This window comes from Papaver somniferum, chromosome 5, assembly GCF_003573695.1.
Source record: "Papaver somniferum cultivar HN1 chromosome 5, ASM357369v1, whole genome shotgun sequence".
Taxonomy (NCBI): Eukaryota; Viridiplantae; Streptophyta; class Magnoliopsida; order Ranunculales; family Papaveraceae; genus Papaver; species Papaver somniferum.
The window spans coordinates 68111447-68127761 of NC_039362.1; the positions used below are offsets into that span (position 1 = coordinate 68111447).

The window sequence follows — 16315 nt, forward strand, 5'->3', positions numbered from 1 at the left end:
AGGCTTTTTGGAGAGTTGAGCAATATTTGGAGAAATATGGAGAATTAGGAGTTTGCATGAATGATGGAGCTTCAAGAGATGAGGGAAATAATAATAAAATAAGGAATTTGAGAGGCGTGAGACTGGCCACGACCGTGGCATGGCCTGTCAGCGGGCCCGGTCCAGTGACGCCTCTTCCCTATTTTTATTATTATTTTATCAACCTTCCTTAGCTCTTCATATTTCCTCGTTCGTCCAGATTTTTTTTGGTGCTCGTTCGTGTATTATTGATAAGTACACTCGTACCATTTTCTCGGGGCTTACTAGGTGGTGGCCCATGTGCCCGAAAAGTGAATATCTATTACTAATCCATGGGATTCAGCTGAGAAAAGCCGTGAATTGAAGTAATGAGATATTATGATAAAAATAAAATATTTTCTAAGAATTCTATTGATGAATATAACACTAGAATTAATTAATGGATGGCTCTATATTAGCAGGAAATCTGTCTAGGAGCATTATGCTTATTCGAGAGTCGAGGTATGAGATAGTAGAAGCATCATACTTGTTTTGAATGTTTATTCAGCATAGTCAGGGAACATTTGCGACATCCTGAAGACGTTATTTCTCTATACTAGTGGTCAATCCATCTAGGAGTCATCCAATCATTCTCGATTCTATAAATAAGTGAATACTGGAATTACTCAGTATAAATAATGAAACATGTATAATATTGGATATGCGTGCTCTGGGAGGCTACACACTCAGTCAGAGATTAAAGTGGCATGAGATTTCATGCTTAAATTCTGAAATATGAATTTCACATACTCGTCTGATTGCTGGATCAACAATATGCAAAATTATGATTCTACGATTTTAGCCTTTATCAAAAATCCACCATCAACACCGCCTGAGTAAACTCGTCCAAAGATCCCACTCAGGAAATCTTAGAATAAGATTTTTTTTTTCCTCTTTTTTGTAAGCTCTATTCCTTAAAGACAATTATTAATGAAAATATTCGTCGTTCTTTGTTGTTTCATCTTTCTTTTGAAAATTGAAAGTATTATTTTGACACATTTGCACTCTTTCAAATTCTTCCCTATTTAATTCATTAAAGATTTTTGGAGTTAGAAATTTTTGTAAATTTTTTTCATATGTCCCAGTGATTGTTTCATGCCTCTATTTTGGGTTAGAAAATTAGGTGGAATACCGAGTCATTCATCAGAAGTTTGTCTCAGGTGTTTCATGTATCCAGGTCAGCCTTTAAAGAGTTAACTCTTTCATCTCTTGCAATGGGTAATGATTTTCATGTGTCCTCATGAGTTACAGATTTATATTTTCAGATATGCTTGAGCTCCCACCCATTTCAGGTAATCCTTACTCCACGTGAGTGCAATTTCTTCTTGGCATAACTTACTTTTGTAAGGCTTGACCTATTGTCTCATGGTCAGACTGATCATTACATGAGATTGATATTAGATCTTCCATGTAATTCGCTATCCGGAATCATGTATTTCTTTTAACCAGTACCTATATCGGATTTGAGGTTTGATTTATCACATGCGCCAGGTGTTATCATCGTTTGTCAGATTTTCTTATTCAGTTCCTTCCTCTTATCGAGATTTTTGTATTCCGAGTTTGGTTATATATTTGTCATGTTTATTCAAGCTTTGCCCATTCCAGCTTGACTTTTGTAAATGTCTTTTTCAAAAGGGAAAATCTCATTTTAATTTTCCTTACTTAAAACTGATTTTATAACCATGTCAAAAAAGAGTTTTAATGTAAGCATAAACATAATTGAACTTGGTATGAGTTGAGTGTTTGAAGGAGTGTCATATTCACATGGTTGATTTAGAAAGTGGAAACTACCATATAGTTCTAGAAATAATATAATAAAGTGAGTTTGGTCCTATTGATCCGGTCAACCGTCTGTTTTTTTTATTATTATTGTTTGGTCCTAGGGTGTACATTACCTTACCAATCTGATAACTAAAATACCCTTCTGTTTCCATATATATAGATGAAATCAATGGAGAATAAATCTTTTTCAGATTTACTTTCTCTCCCCTCTCTGTTTTCAGATTTACTTTTTCTCTTATTTTTTTCCGATTTATTTCTTTGCAGCTGTTGAAATTGATTTTGAAGATTGAGGATGAAGATTTATATTACAAAGGTCGATTTGATTTCATTTCAGAGATAGATTTGATTTTGATTACAGAGATTTTAATTTTGATTGCGGAGATCTTGATTTGATTACAAAGATCGAAGATGAACTCATGTTGAAGATGAATATGATGAAAACGATGACGAAGATGGCGAAAACGATGAAGATGAACTCATGTTTTCCTTCTCTGCTGTTGAAGATGATAAAGACGATGAAGATGATGAAGACAAACTCATGTCAGTGTCGAAGATTGATCTGCTGCTATTAAAGATTTTAATTAGTTTTTTTTTTTTTGCTTTGGTGCTATTATTTCTCTGTTGTTGTTGTTGAAGATTTGAGTTTGAATTAGGTTTTTTGTATGTTCATTTTAAGAATGAATTGTGTTTTCACTTAGGTGTTCATTTGAAATATTGAACTATGTTTTCACATTGATTTAGTTTGGTTTTGTTAGGTGTTTATTTTAAGAATGAACTCTGTTTTCATATTGACTTAGTTTGGTTTTATTAGGTATTCATTTTAAATAATAAATTATGTTTTCATATTTGATTTAGTTTGGTTTTATTAGGTTTTCATTTGAAAGAATGAACTATGTTTTCATATTTGATTTAGTTTGGTTTTATTAGGTGTTCATTTGAAAGAATGAACTCTGATGTTTGTTCATAACAATGAACTTTGATTAGGTGTTCATTTTGAAGATTGAACTCTGATTTTATGCTCATGATAATGAACTTTTTTTATTAGGTGTTCACTTGAAAGAATAAACTTTGATTTTGTTGGCAATAATGAAGTTTGATGAGATGTTCGTTTGAAAGAATGAACTTTGTTTTTTGTTCATAATAACGATTTTTTTTGTTGTGTATTCATTTTTAAGAACGAACTCTGGCATAGATTTGTTGATATCAGAGTTCATTTCTTTTCTTTTTTTAAAATAAAAAGTTTTTGTTATGCATTGATGTACTATAAAGTTAAGATTTCAATGAATGTAATGAAGTTCATTGAATATAATAAAGTGTAGAGTTTTCATGAAACAAAAAATGAACTCAAATTTATAAAAAAATATTACCAAACACTGATATTTCATCAAACAGAATAAACTGCTACAAGAAAATAAGTAGGAAGTTCAAAAATCATCAGAGAGGATGAACTCAAATAAGTAAGGAATAAAACAACTACAAAATTAACACAGAGGGTAATTTGGTCCATTCAATATTTTCAAATAATTATGTACCAAACAGAAAGCGACTTTTGTCGCTGGACCAAATAGACTTGGGACCACCTAAAAAAGGATCATACAATAATTTCCCCATTTAGAAATCTAGTCGTTTTTTAGCTATTGTAAAATAGTTGTTGTCATCGGAACTTGAGTCGACTGTAAAATATTGAGATGATCGTCTCGATTTCCTCTGCACGTTTCAATCTCTACGAAAAACACTTTTCCCACAGTGGAAAATCGAGTCGCCGACTCCCAAGACTTGCTCTAAGCAAATAAATACACGCGGAAAAGGAAAAACAATCGCCTAAAAAAATTAAAAATAAATCTAAAATGTTTAAAATAGAGACCAAATTAAAAATGAGGGAGGATCCAATGACATGTTAGAATGACATTCGGTTGACATTTTGCCGCCATTTTTTTTATAAAACTCAAACGACAATACATTTGGAACGCGCAATTGGGGATACTTTTATCAATTGGGGGATATAGGGAAAAACAAAAAACGGGATTTAAATAATAAATCAAGGTCACCCCTATCCGGATAATTTATAGAATTCCTAATCTACCCCTTACTAATCATGTTTATTACTTAAATATAATTAGTTAAGTTAATAGATTAATTTGATAATCATTAGAATAAATCATTATCATTGAATTTGTGGATGCAACAACATCAAATCAAGATATTTATGATCATGAAGGTTTAGGTGAAGAACCAATCCAGGAAAGTAAAGAAGCTGAACATATAAGTGCTCCAAGTACTCATATATAAGTATTAATGTATTGAAATTTATTTATTTTTCATTGAATTCGCCATTGTTGCGCCTGAAAAACTCAGTGCCGACATGGTAAAAGTATGAATACAATGCCGAACGTGACCAAATCGGCATGGTATTCATACTTTCACCATGCCGATACACAATATACCCCAATTTTGAAATTGTAAGTACACTGCCGGAACGGGAAGTTCATTATCGAGCATGTCGGTAGTAGTGCCAACATGGTCGATTTCCAAGTGTACCGTGCCGGTTTGAGGACAAAAACATACAAAACATTGTCTGAAATAGCAAGTATCGGCATAGTATTCATCCCTAAAAACCATGTCGGCACTAGTATCAACATGGTATTCATCCTAATAACCATGCCGACACAAAAAAAATAGTAGGGTATTCATCATGCACACAAGCCGGGAGTGGATTGAAACTGAAACTGAAAAGTTTCGGTTTATGATTCTAACCCAAACGAAGTTTTAAAACAACAACAACATTTTAAATATGATTGGGTATCATGTACCTTCTCAATGAAGCCATTTCTTCTTCTTCTTGCTCAACAACAATTCAATTTAACCTATCTTTAAGATCTTGTTATGGTTTGATTTTGATTTTTAGTTTTAAATTTTAATTTAGATGGAAGGGTATTTTAGTATTTCCGCCCCCAAAGAACACCCATTAGCGGACACTATTGGATGGGGTTAGTAATTCATATCCCCCAATTGCACGTTCTACACTTGAAGCTAATGTTTTTATGTCATATTCCTCTTATAAGGATCTACCTTCCTACCAAAAATGGTCATATTCTGTGTTTTGAAACTTAACCATCTACTCCCTCTGTTTCAAAAAGACCGGCCTCTATTCCATTTCCATCTGTTTCAAAATTGTGTCCAGCTTCTGTTTATAGGCGTATTTTTTCAATGAACTATCTATTATAGCCTTTAATTTTTTATATTCATAAATGCATATTAATGGGACCTAATCTGAAATACTAAAGAAATTTGTACAATTAAGGAAACAAATATATCCTTCATTCCTTTTAAAAGACAATACATTTGGCTCCAAGAATTAAAATCCCTAAAGAGTTTATACTCCATAAATTCGATATCTTTTAGTTTTCCTTTTTTATTTCCTATTTACAATCCTCTTAACAATTTTAGGCAGTTTTTAGTATTTGCATAATTATTAACATAAATAGGTAAATATTTAAGGGTAGTAAAGTAAAGTATTATGGTCTCCTTAATATTTTGACAAAGTCAAAGCGGTCTGTCTTTTAGAAACGGAGGGAGTATAAATTTTAACGTCAACCGTTAATCTTCTATGGTTGAAATTAGAAGCGGTGGATGGTGCCCTTATACGTCTCGGAAAGCACTCATTTTAGGTAACATGGTAGATCTCTATAAAAGGAATATGCCACAAAAAAAATTAGCTTCAAATTCATTGTTATTTGAGTTTCATAAGCAAAATGGCTCCGAAACATCAAACAAATGTCATTCTAACCATGTCCTTGAATCCTTCCCATTAGAAAATGGTAACTCTAAAATGTTACTCGTAAAAATCATGATGTATATGGGCTGATACCACCATTACTAGGGGCTGATACCATTTAGCCGATCCAACAATCAGGATCGTTTAAGATCTTTTTATCCTATATGAAAAATGGTATCAGCACCTAATAATCTGGTATCAGCCCATATAAATCGCGGTAAAACTAGAGACCGACCCTAAAATAGATCGGAGTATCGGACTTGTTATACACTCCAAAGTCTCATCTGAAAGCACGCACAGCAAACTCAAAACCTAAAGCCACCAAAACCCTACCGCTTACCTTAACAAATCTACCTCTTTCCTCTTTTCACATCAATGGCGCTCCCGGTTTCAGTAGACAAAGTGAAGGATTATCTGTTCTCACAGTATTACGACGAAGCCAAATGGGAATTGAATAAGGTAGAATCTTAACTACTCCTTTTTGTTCAAGTTAATCTTGATTTCTGATATGGGATTTTACAAGATTGTTCCATATGTTCGTTGATTCTTAGTATAGTGATTAATATGTATCAGTCTTCTTAAGATTTCATGACCTAATTATTCAAATTAGTGACAACAAACTTTAAAAAGAAACAGCTAAGATTGTATTTGTGATCTCTCAGATTTCCACATCCACATGGCAAACAAATTATGTAAGGTGAAATTTGGGGATATTCATGTGGATGTGATAAAAAATTCTTGAAATAAGAAAGTGGATTCTCTGTAGAGGAAGCTGATTGGATTTCAGTGTTATCTTAGTATTGTGGGGATGCTCTTGGCCTGATTTAGGTATAGACTGTATAGTGTATGTTAGCTATCTTGATTAACTATGGTTTTGTTGTTTAGTGCTATGTGACTATGAGGTTTTGGTTAGAGAATGAAAAGGGATGCCACTCTTTCAGTAGTTTTTTATTTTTATTTTTGATTTTCCTGTTTTGCTCCTTTCTAGTTTCTACTGTTGATTATGTTGTTGTTTTGGTGATGTAATACTATCTTATGTATCTTAGTCAATGAGACTATGTCCTGATTTATTATTTTGAGAATTTTTTAGGGAAAAAACTTGTCCTGCTGAGAATTTCAAAGGAATAGGAAAAGATAGTACTTTGGAACATCAAGTTTAAAACTAGGTGAAAATCCATATCGTGGTTAATATTAGGTCTAGCCATCTAGTGTTACATAACACACCTTCTTAAAAGTATCGGCGTGTTGGGTAGTGATGGCATTGGCAAAGTATGAGGTTGCTAGTTTGGCTTCTGTCCTGCGAGATAGGCCTGAAAGAAATTTTATTTAACAGTAGGGTGTGATCAAGCATGAAAGTACAGGGAACACAAATTTGCACAACTGTACTAGAAAAACAAAAGTTGAATTGTGCAAGGGCTCCATGTTCTTGAATTCGTAGTCATTAAGAGTGTTTGTTCTTGTTTAGCATTACAGTTCGATTTGATGTTTATTTTCGTTCTTTTGAGTGATTTTCTGATTCTTCCTATTTTATTATTGGTGGTATGTAGCTCTTAGTTTGCAACTGTGCCTCATAATCGATGGTTAAATATTTGTTAATCAAGCTGTGGACTGGTGTTCAGTGAGCTTTGTTTTGTCTTTATTGAATAATCAGTTCATAATAATGGAAAACCGTATATTTTCTTATTTGGTTTTTCCTTTCTTTTCTGTTCTTTCTATATCTCATCAGCTCCAAAAATCAATTTTTTGCTTTTCTTTCACAGAAACTGTTGCGGGCAGCAGGCCTGTTTGGAGGTTCCATTCTTGTGATGCGCAATTTTGGTGATATCATGGCTGTCTGAAGATATTGCATCATGCTGCTGCATTTTAAGTTCCTGAATGTTTTTCTTCTAATCTAGATTTTCATGAAACAATGGTAGCTTTACTTTTGGAATTTACCTATAGAAATATGATGTAATGTGAGGCAAAAGGATTGCTGCAGTGAAGAATCAAACATGATGGTACAGTGATCAGATTCGGTTATAATTATGTTTCATATGGTACAGTGATCAGATTCGGTTATAATTATGTTTCATATGGTACAGTGATCAGATTCGGTTATAATTATGTTTCATATGGTACAGTGATCAGATTCGGTTATAATTATGTTTCATCTTCTTCTTTCTTACCAGTATTTTTTTCCTTTCTACCGAATCACCGAATTTCTCATAATAAAAATTCAAATACTGCATGTGCAAATAGAAATTTTTACATGCTCAAGTTTGTACCATTCAATGTGGTGTTCATATTTTGGATGAGAGTGTTCCACTGTAATAATTCATAAATGCACCAAGAGGCTTACCAGTGAAATCATGCTATAGATGCTGTAGGATTCTTTTGAAGGCGGAATACTACCGGTGGGTTTGGATGTAGAATTTTAAAGATGGGATTTATGGGTACAGAGAATTTGGTGGAATTACGTTTCCCTCGCTACATTTGGGAATTATGTTTCCCTCGCTACATTTGGTTGACCAAATCCCTGAAATTATGTTTACGACGGGATTCACTTTTCCAGCAAATTCTCCATATGGAGTCCGAACCCCCCTCCCCCCATCCAAGATTTGCTGGGAAACTTATCAAAGGATTTATGGACCCACTTTTTTTTACTCCAAAACCCATATATATACTCCCTTTGTTCCTTTTTAATAGGCTGGTTTTGTTTTTAGAGAAATTTAAGGAAATTAAGAGAACTAATAATTGAAAGTGGTCCCCATGACACTTGTCAATAAAAGAAGTGAAGTGAAATGGTCCCCATGACACTTGTCAGCAAAACAAGTAAAGTGAAATGGTCCCCATGACACTTGCCATCAAAAGAAGTTAAGAAAAAAGTGGTCCCAGAAAATTAAAGTAACATAAATTAAAGTAACATTTGACTTTCCCAATTAGGAAATCAGCCTTTTTTTTTGAAACATTTATTTATAAAAACCAGCCTATTAAAAAGGAACGGAGGAAGTACAATTTTAAGATTCTTAGGGCAATGCCAAACAATACATGGACTTCAACACAAGAAAATATTATGAATCCTAGGAATCTCAACTAAATTACCAAACATACGAGGGATTTACATGAGTCCCAGAATTTGTAATCCCGAAAAATTACAAGTTCTTGGAAATTGTGAATTCTGCAAACAAACCCACCATACACTTTTTAACAATTCATATCCTTGCCAAATGAAGCGGCCAAGTCCTGCCATACCAACACTTTTGAAGACATGAACTGATGTCCTGAGCAGCCATTTACAGCTCCAAACTTGTATTCCTGCAAACTTTGGATCCAATTCCTGCACAAGAAAATTCTATTTGGATCTGATATGCAGAAACAAGAAACTGCATCTGTAGAACCAGAAATAACTTAGACCTCATTGTGCTCCAATGCGTTGACTTTATACAGCAGGCAAGACCAGCATTAAGTGATATCTTCATCGATATCACTTTCCTTATGATACTACCCTGAAAGACAACATTTTTCTTCTGTGTGTTTTACTAGCTAGATTCATCCATAAGCCATAACTCCACCAACTAGCAGTTTGACGTGATGATACCATGTTGAGACACTGATTTGGCATGGTCAATAAAAAAACTTGGCTAAATTGGGGACTATGCCACTTAATTGGGATCTATAGCTACATGACAAAATAGGGTCATTAAGAAGTAATTCATGGAAACCTCTTATCCACTATTTCTGTTAATGCCTAATATGCCCTTGTTCAATTAGTGATGATTAATTAAGTTAATATTTGTTAAATTAATAAGTGTTTGAGTGGGATTATAATGTCTGGATTAGAGTAGAAATTCATTTTTTTTAAGGTTTGGAGGGAAAGAAATAGAGGGAAAAAAGGAAAAACTAGGGTTTGTGATTTTCTTAGCAAAAATGAAACTTTATAGTGATGATGAAGACTCTAGTAGTGATGAAGAAGTGGGTGCATCAGATTATTATGATTTCGATCCTACCGAATTGGATAATTTGTTGAAAGAAGAAGAGGATGTCAACCAAAGAATGCTTGAGGATATTGTTCAAGCACAAGAACAATATCGTGGGGAAGAAGAAGGTGATAATGCTTCTAATAAACAGGTATGAGTTGTAACGATCTACAAACATTTATTTGCACGTCTCGATCGCCAAAAAAGGAAAAAAAAAATCAAAATCTTTTTCCAGAATCGGTTTATTCGATATCACCATATAATCCGATTCTGTGTAAAATCTCCAAATTGGGTATCATAATCGGTTGTTGTTAATTACCATATGATCCGATTTTAGTAAATTTTTGGCGCGATGGGTACGTGACCAAAATCGGTTTTTGTTGGTGATGTGCATATGCCGATTCCTTCACTTGAATAATCACGTAGAATACCCGAAGTTGACAATCGGTTTATTTACGTGTATATGTAATCCGATTTTGGGAAAAAAAGTTACAGGAGAAATGTGAACGAAAATCGGATTACATGATACGAGATATGAACCGACTGTAAACTTTGAAATTTTTTCGTCAAGTCCTTAATCGGACTTTATAGTTGCACATATAAACCGATTGTCGATAATCGGTTGTCTCGACTGTAACATATAAACCGATTTTAAATCCTCAACTTGTTGATATTTGTTGTAGATTGTTGCGGCGTTCGACGAAGATCAGCCCAAACCCGTATCTCTGTTGGGTGTTGATACCTCTGCCCACAATTTCACCGATTTGGAATGGAAAGAAAGAAACGATGCAAAGAAATGGTTTATAGACAAGGGAATAGAGATCAAATGCGCGTTAGTTTTAGGCCGTCATTCAAGTGAAAATCGTTTGGAACTTGTTTGTGAAAGAGGTGGAAAGCAAGAAACTCACTGGGCAAAGGACAGAATGTACGTGAAGACGACGACAAGGGAATACATTACTAAATCAAAGAAGTATGGTTGCCCGTTTAAGATTATAGTTAATAGACCCAAGGGACCCAATGGTAAGGTATACAAGCTCTCTAAAGTGATGAATGGTTGTCATAATCATGATGATCCGGAATCTCTTATTGGACACGCGGTCGTTTGTGGGTTGAAACCACATCAATTAGAAACGGTGAGGTCGATGAAAGCGTGTAAACCAAGTGACATCCTTAGGAAGATTAAGGAGGATGATGAGGATAACTTGTCCACTTTGAGGCAAATTTACACGGCAAGAGAAGCCTTTAGGAGAGGGAATGGGATGGTAGAGCGGTCATGGAACAATCTCAATGGTTAGCCGATCAACAGGGATACACAATGAGAAAGCAAGTATTGGAAGGCAAAGTGACTCGTATTTTCTTGGCGCATCCGGAGATGATCAAGTTGGCACAATGCTTCTGTCAAGTTTTGTTAATTGATTGTACATATAAGACCAACAAGTACAATATGTCGTTGTTAAACATTGTCTGCCATACTTCCGACAAGCAAACTTTCATGGTAGCATGGGGGTTTATGGATCGGGAGAATGATGTGAGTTTTACTTGGATGCTAGAGACCTTGAAGGAGATATACCGTGGCGATCAAACTCTGAGGATCATATTAACGGATAAGGACCAAACACTAATGAATGACATTGGAGTGGTTTTTTCGGATGCTAAGCATTTTCTTTGGCACATACAATGCAATGTTAGAAGTAATTATAGGGGTCATATCCAAAATCCAAAGCCACAAAAAGGTACCACTCGTGAAAAGGCCGAAGATGAGCGTCTTCAAAAACTAACTCCAGAACAAAGAGAGGCGGGCAAGAAGAAAAGGAAATCGGAGTATGAAGCGAATGTGTTACTATGGAAGGCTTTTCAATACCATTGGGATTTAATGGTACACTCAATGTCTGTGGCCGAGTTCGAATCCTACTTGGAGAGTTTTATTGGGCTATGGAAGAAAGATTACGATAAATGTGTGGTTTATTGCTTGAAGGAATTGTTGGATCCTTACGAGGAAAAATTTGTGTATGCTTACACCTACCAATACATGCATTACAAGAATGAGGCGACAAGTATCGCGGAAGGATCTCATGGACGTTTGAAAAGCTTTCTATGTGGGAGACAAAACACAGTGGTTACATTACAAGAAGCCATCAATGAATACACCAAGGCCGATATCATCAAGATAACCGCTCAAATGGAAGAGAGCGGGATGAAAATCATCACAAGATACAAGGAACACCATCGGTTGATTAGAAATTTAAATTATAGGGTGTCTCACTGGGCAGTCATTTATATGATGAAAGATTACAAATATTATGTGGAAAAAGAGATGGGGAGAAGAAGAATTGAATGTTCATGTATGACGATGACGGCCTTCGGATTTCCTTGTCGTCACATGATCGCGAGGTACCAACGAGGAATTCCTTTTGAAATCATTGATCCGTTTTGGAAGCAACTTACTTTCAAACTACCCCCAACCGAAGAACCACTCGAATCCTTTGTGGACATGGATATTGGAAGAAAACTCATCGAGAAATTCTCAAAAAATGATGGCTTGGGAAGAAAAGTTTTGATATACGACTTAAAACTAGCCGCGAACCCCCATATGGTACCGGTCGGAGAACCAACGGTGCTACCGCCGACGGGTAGACCACCTTCCAACATGGAATGGAAACAAGAAAGGAACGAGTTTAAGGTTGCAATGAGTACCGGAAAAAACCCGTTATTGAGTCATAAAAGAATCCTTTGCCGACATGAGAATGAAGACGCTAAATATGAAGAGGCGAAGGTTCCAAAGAAAAGGGGTCGACCGAAGATGGGGGAAAGCGGGACAAGTAGCGCACAAGCCAAGACAAATGTTTCAAACGTTCCTTCACACATTGATAATGAAGAGGCACCAACTAAGAGGAAAAGGGGTCGACCAAAGAAGGGAGAAAGCGGGGAAAGTATCGCACAAGAGAAGACAAATGTTTCAAACGTCCCTTCACAAATTGAAAATGAAGAGGCACCGGCTAAAAGGAAAAGGGGTCGACCAAAGAAGGGAGAAAGCGGGACAAGCGCTCCTTTGCAACATGAGGATCCAATCGCTCTTCGCAACATGTGGATCCAATCGATCCTTCTTAAGAGAGTCAAGCGCCAAACAATCTAATCGTTCATTCTCAAGAGATTCAAGCGAGTACAACACGAGTATCAAGGTTACGTGCATGGAAGTGACAAGCAAGACAAAAGGGTTCTACGGTGACTCTAAGGGACGCTCTTGGTGATGGAAGCACGCCTAGGGATGAACGAGGTAGACCCAATCGAACGTGTTACACCATAATCGAGGAGTATTACTCGAAACTTCCTGAAATCATTAAGCCATATGTGTTATCCACCGACGACGTGGATGCGGATGGGAATTGTGGTTATCACGTTGCGTCGGAACAAATATGCCATATAAGTTTGGCGGACGATGAGAACCTAACCCAATGTCAATACTTTAGAAAGATGATGGCCTTGCGCTTAGAAGAAGACAAGGAATTTTACATGTCGATGATGAAGGAAGGAAAAACAAGACAAGACAAAGAAGGGATTTTTGAAAAATTGGTTGCTAGAGTACAAGGGCCAATGGGGAATGGACCAATTACCCGATATCATTGGATGCGTATGCCTCTATGTGGTCATCTCTTGGCGGAAACGTGCAGTTGCGTTGTTCATCTATTTGGTAAGGGATCATGTTATACATACACACCAAAATACACCATTTGGGATGAACCGCTTAAAGATCGAAGAATTATTTTATTCAACCATAACAACATACATTATATCCTTCTTAGAGTACGTGATGATTGTCCATTACCACCGGTAGATAGGTTTCATGAGGTCTCGAAGGTCACCAAGGAGTGGATAAAAAAATACGATCCCAACATGAGGAGATGGGAGGAATTGATCGAGCCAGATCAATTCGATGGTCTCCATTTGTTGGAATGAGTATTTTCCTTATGTTAAAAACTTGATCTATCGGATGCTTATATTTTGTCGCTTTATTATATTATATTTTGCAAACTTGAACCAAGCTTAATGAATGAAAGTGGTTTTATTTTTTGGGTACCTTGGACTCATCAAATTTGTAACAGAATCGGACTTCTAACACATTTATAAAGTCTGATTCTGAAGGTAGTTTGCTGCAGATTTTTCAGAATCGGTTTATATGGATGATAATGTAGTCCGATTAATGGTACAGAGATTTTCAACTACACAATCAGAGTACACATGGTCCAAAATGATCCAATAATAATCCAGAATCGGTTGATGTGTGCACTAATGTAACCCGATTGTAGTTGATGTGCATCACATCAACCCAAAATCGGGTTATGTAGGTTCACAGTAAAACCCGATTACGAGTACAATCAGATTACTATGGTGAACATATAAACCGATTCTGGGTGGATTTTCAGAAAACTTGATGAGTGAATTTTAAAGATTTAGAGGTAAATCATTGTAGAGTATCTCTTAGATGGAATGGTTTAAAGAGATTTAACTCAATCACTTGAATTGTCTGTTTTTGGGGTTTCTTTTTATTTAACAAAAGGAAATTAGATTTTAATTGTTGTTTGTGATTGATTAGGATTTAGTTTTAATTTTGATGGAAACTGAAAAATAAACTGAGTTTTGATTAATGATTTTTGTATTTGTTGGTTAAGTTATGATTTAGTATTTGTATTTGTGTTAGAATAATTAAAGTTTCTTTAAGGGTTAATTTAGTATTTTTAAAATCTTTTAGACACCCCTTATCATTATGTATTGGGGGATGAAGTAATCTATAGGCCCCAATTAAGTGACATATGCCCCAATTTATCCAGGTAACAAAACTATAAAAGCCACTAAAAGAAGAAACTTTTGGAGTGATAATTAGGGGAAAGTAAAGAGGCTGAGAGGAGTTTTCATTAATCAGAATAATAGGGTTACATGGAATATTATCCTTATATACATGCGAAAGGTATAACGAAAAGGCTCCCGTTTTGGACCGCACATCCATGGGCATGGGCCCTTCGACACTCCCCCTTGTGAGGTTCAATAATGGAACTCCAGATGTAGTGCCACATATAGTGCTTTGAATGTAGTTCTTCAAATGTCGTTCTCTCCTTGATGACTTGTACCGAAATCAATTGCCTTACTAAAACTTTGACAAGGAAAAACCCAGTGGGATAAAACCTTGGTACAACTCTTCACATGTAGTACTTCACATGTTGTCTCGTACTTTACATGTAGTTCATCACATGCAATACGATCTTCAAAGATCGACGAGTCTAATTTAATTGTCTCGTTAAAACTTAGCCAGGGAAACCCAGAGGGACAAAACCTGAATTAAAGAAAAAAAAAGAGTACAATATTATGCAAACTTAGAACGTAGTTGGACTCGAATATGTTGCCTCATTAAAACCTTGATAAGGAAAACCCAGTGGGATAAAACCTTGACGAAGAGAAAAGAGTACAACGTGACAGATGCAAGTAAAGGTCATCTGTTGCAGATGATCACTTTGTTCCGTTGAAGTTGATTAGTTGCTTCACTACTCCTAAGGCAGAAAATCCTTGTGGGAAATACAATAGCCTTAGTTGGGAAATTACTTCCTGGTGTTTGTTGTTGTCTCATTAAAAACCTTGCCGAGCAACAAAAACCCTGTGGGAAAAAGTAACCTCGGTGAAGGAAAAGAGTTCAATACACAATTAGATGCTCCCCCTTATGTCAAACAATCTTCATTAGTCTAATGCATTCAAAAGGAGTTTATCACGCTTTACTTTGGTAACTTGAATATTTATAAGACCATGTTGTTGATTCTGGAAGCTACATTGCTTAACAAACTATCACTTTTCATTTCTTTGATTCAGATATTTTCAGTAATATCAACGCGATCTTTATGTCTTCAAAGTTCAACATACTTGATGTTTTTAGTATTGTCTCACTAAAAACCTTGTCGAGTAACAAAACCCTTTGGGAAAAACTATTCTCGATCGAAGGGAAAAAGAGTACAACACAGCTCCAATTTCGAGTAAAATATGTCGACATCATATCCTTGGATTCTCCCCCTGATGTCGGCATCTCCCCCTGATTACTTTTAGAGTTGTTCCAGACTGTTCCTTTAGTCATGTACTTTTCGAAACTGAATATCGGTAATGACTTAGAAAATAGTCTACCATATCTCCCCCTGATTACTTTCGCTGGAGAAGATATTATTGTTCCTTCATAATCAACAACCTTTGGATTGCAGTTCCTTTAGCATTCCTTTTCTATGTCTTTACAGGGATAAAGCAAACTCATTTCAATGGTTACTTTTAAGTATATGATTACATTCATTATACCATTCCAATGACGTTGCGTTGGCGCTGAGCTATATCTAGCTAACAAGTTCGCTGAGGATGTAACATTTGGTCAATTATATTATGCTAAGTATATGCGTCTATTGTACTAAGATAAGGGAAATTCATATCCCGACACATCTTCGTCATTTTCCTTTAGACGAATTGGCCATTTACTTACATTTGAACCTCGACTAATCATGTGAGTGCTATCAGGATGCATGTCTTTATTAAATTGCCTGAAAACTTTAGACGAATGTAAACTGGTGGAATAATATACCACAAGCTCGGCATTCGGTCGAGCTTTCCCCAGATTTTTCATCTCAAATTCGGATTTCAAATAGCTTTTAAGGTCTCTTATTACATCAAGAGTACCCATCATGTATGTACCATCGACATAGATAGCTACAATTCCAAATAAGGA

The 16315-nt window shown here is 35.6% G+C and overlaps 1 long non-coding RNA gene across 1 annotated transcript; it reads left to right on the forward strand.

The window, feature by feature from the left end:
- Positions 1–5866: 5866 nt before the first annotated feature.
- LOC113277493 lies at positions 5867–7778 on the forward strand. The gene is made up of 2 exons (XR_003324956.1): positions 5867–6073; positions 7375–7778. It is a non-coding gene; the product is annotated as an uncharacterized LOC113277493 (long non-coding RNA).
- The last annotated feature ends 8537 nt before the right edge of the window (positions 7779–16315 follow it).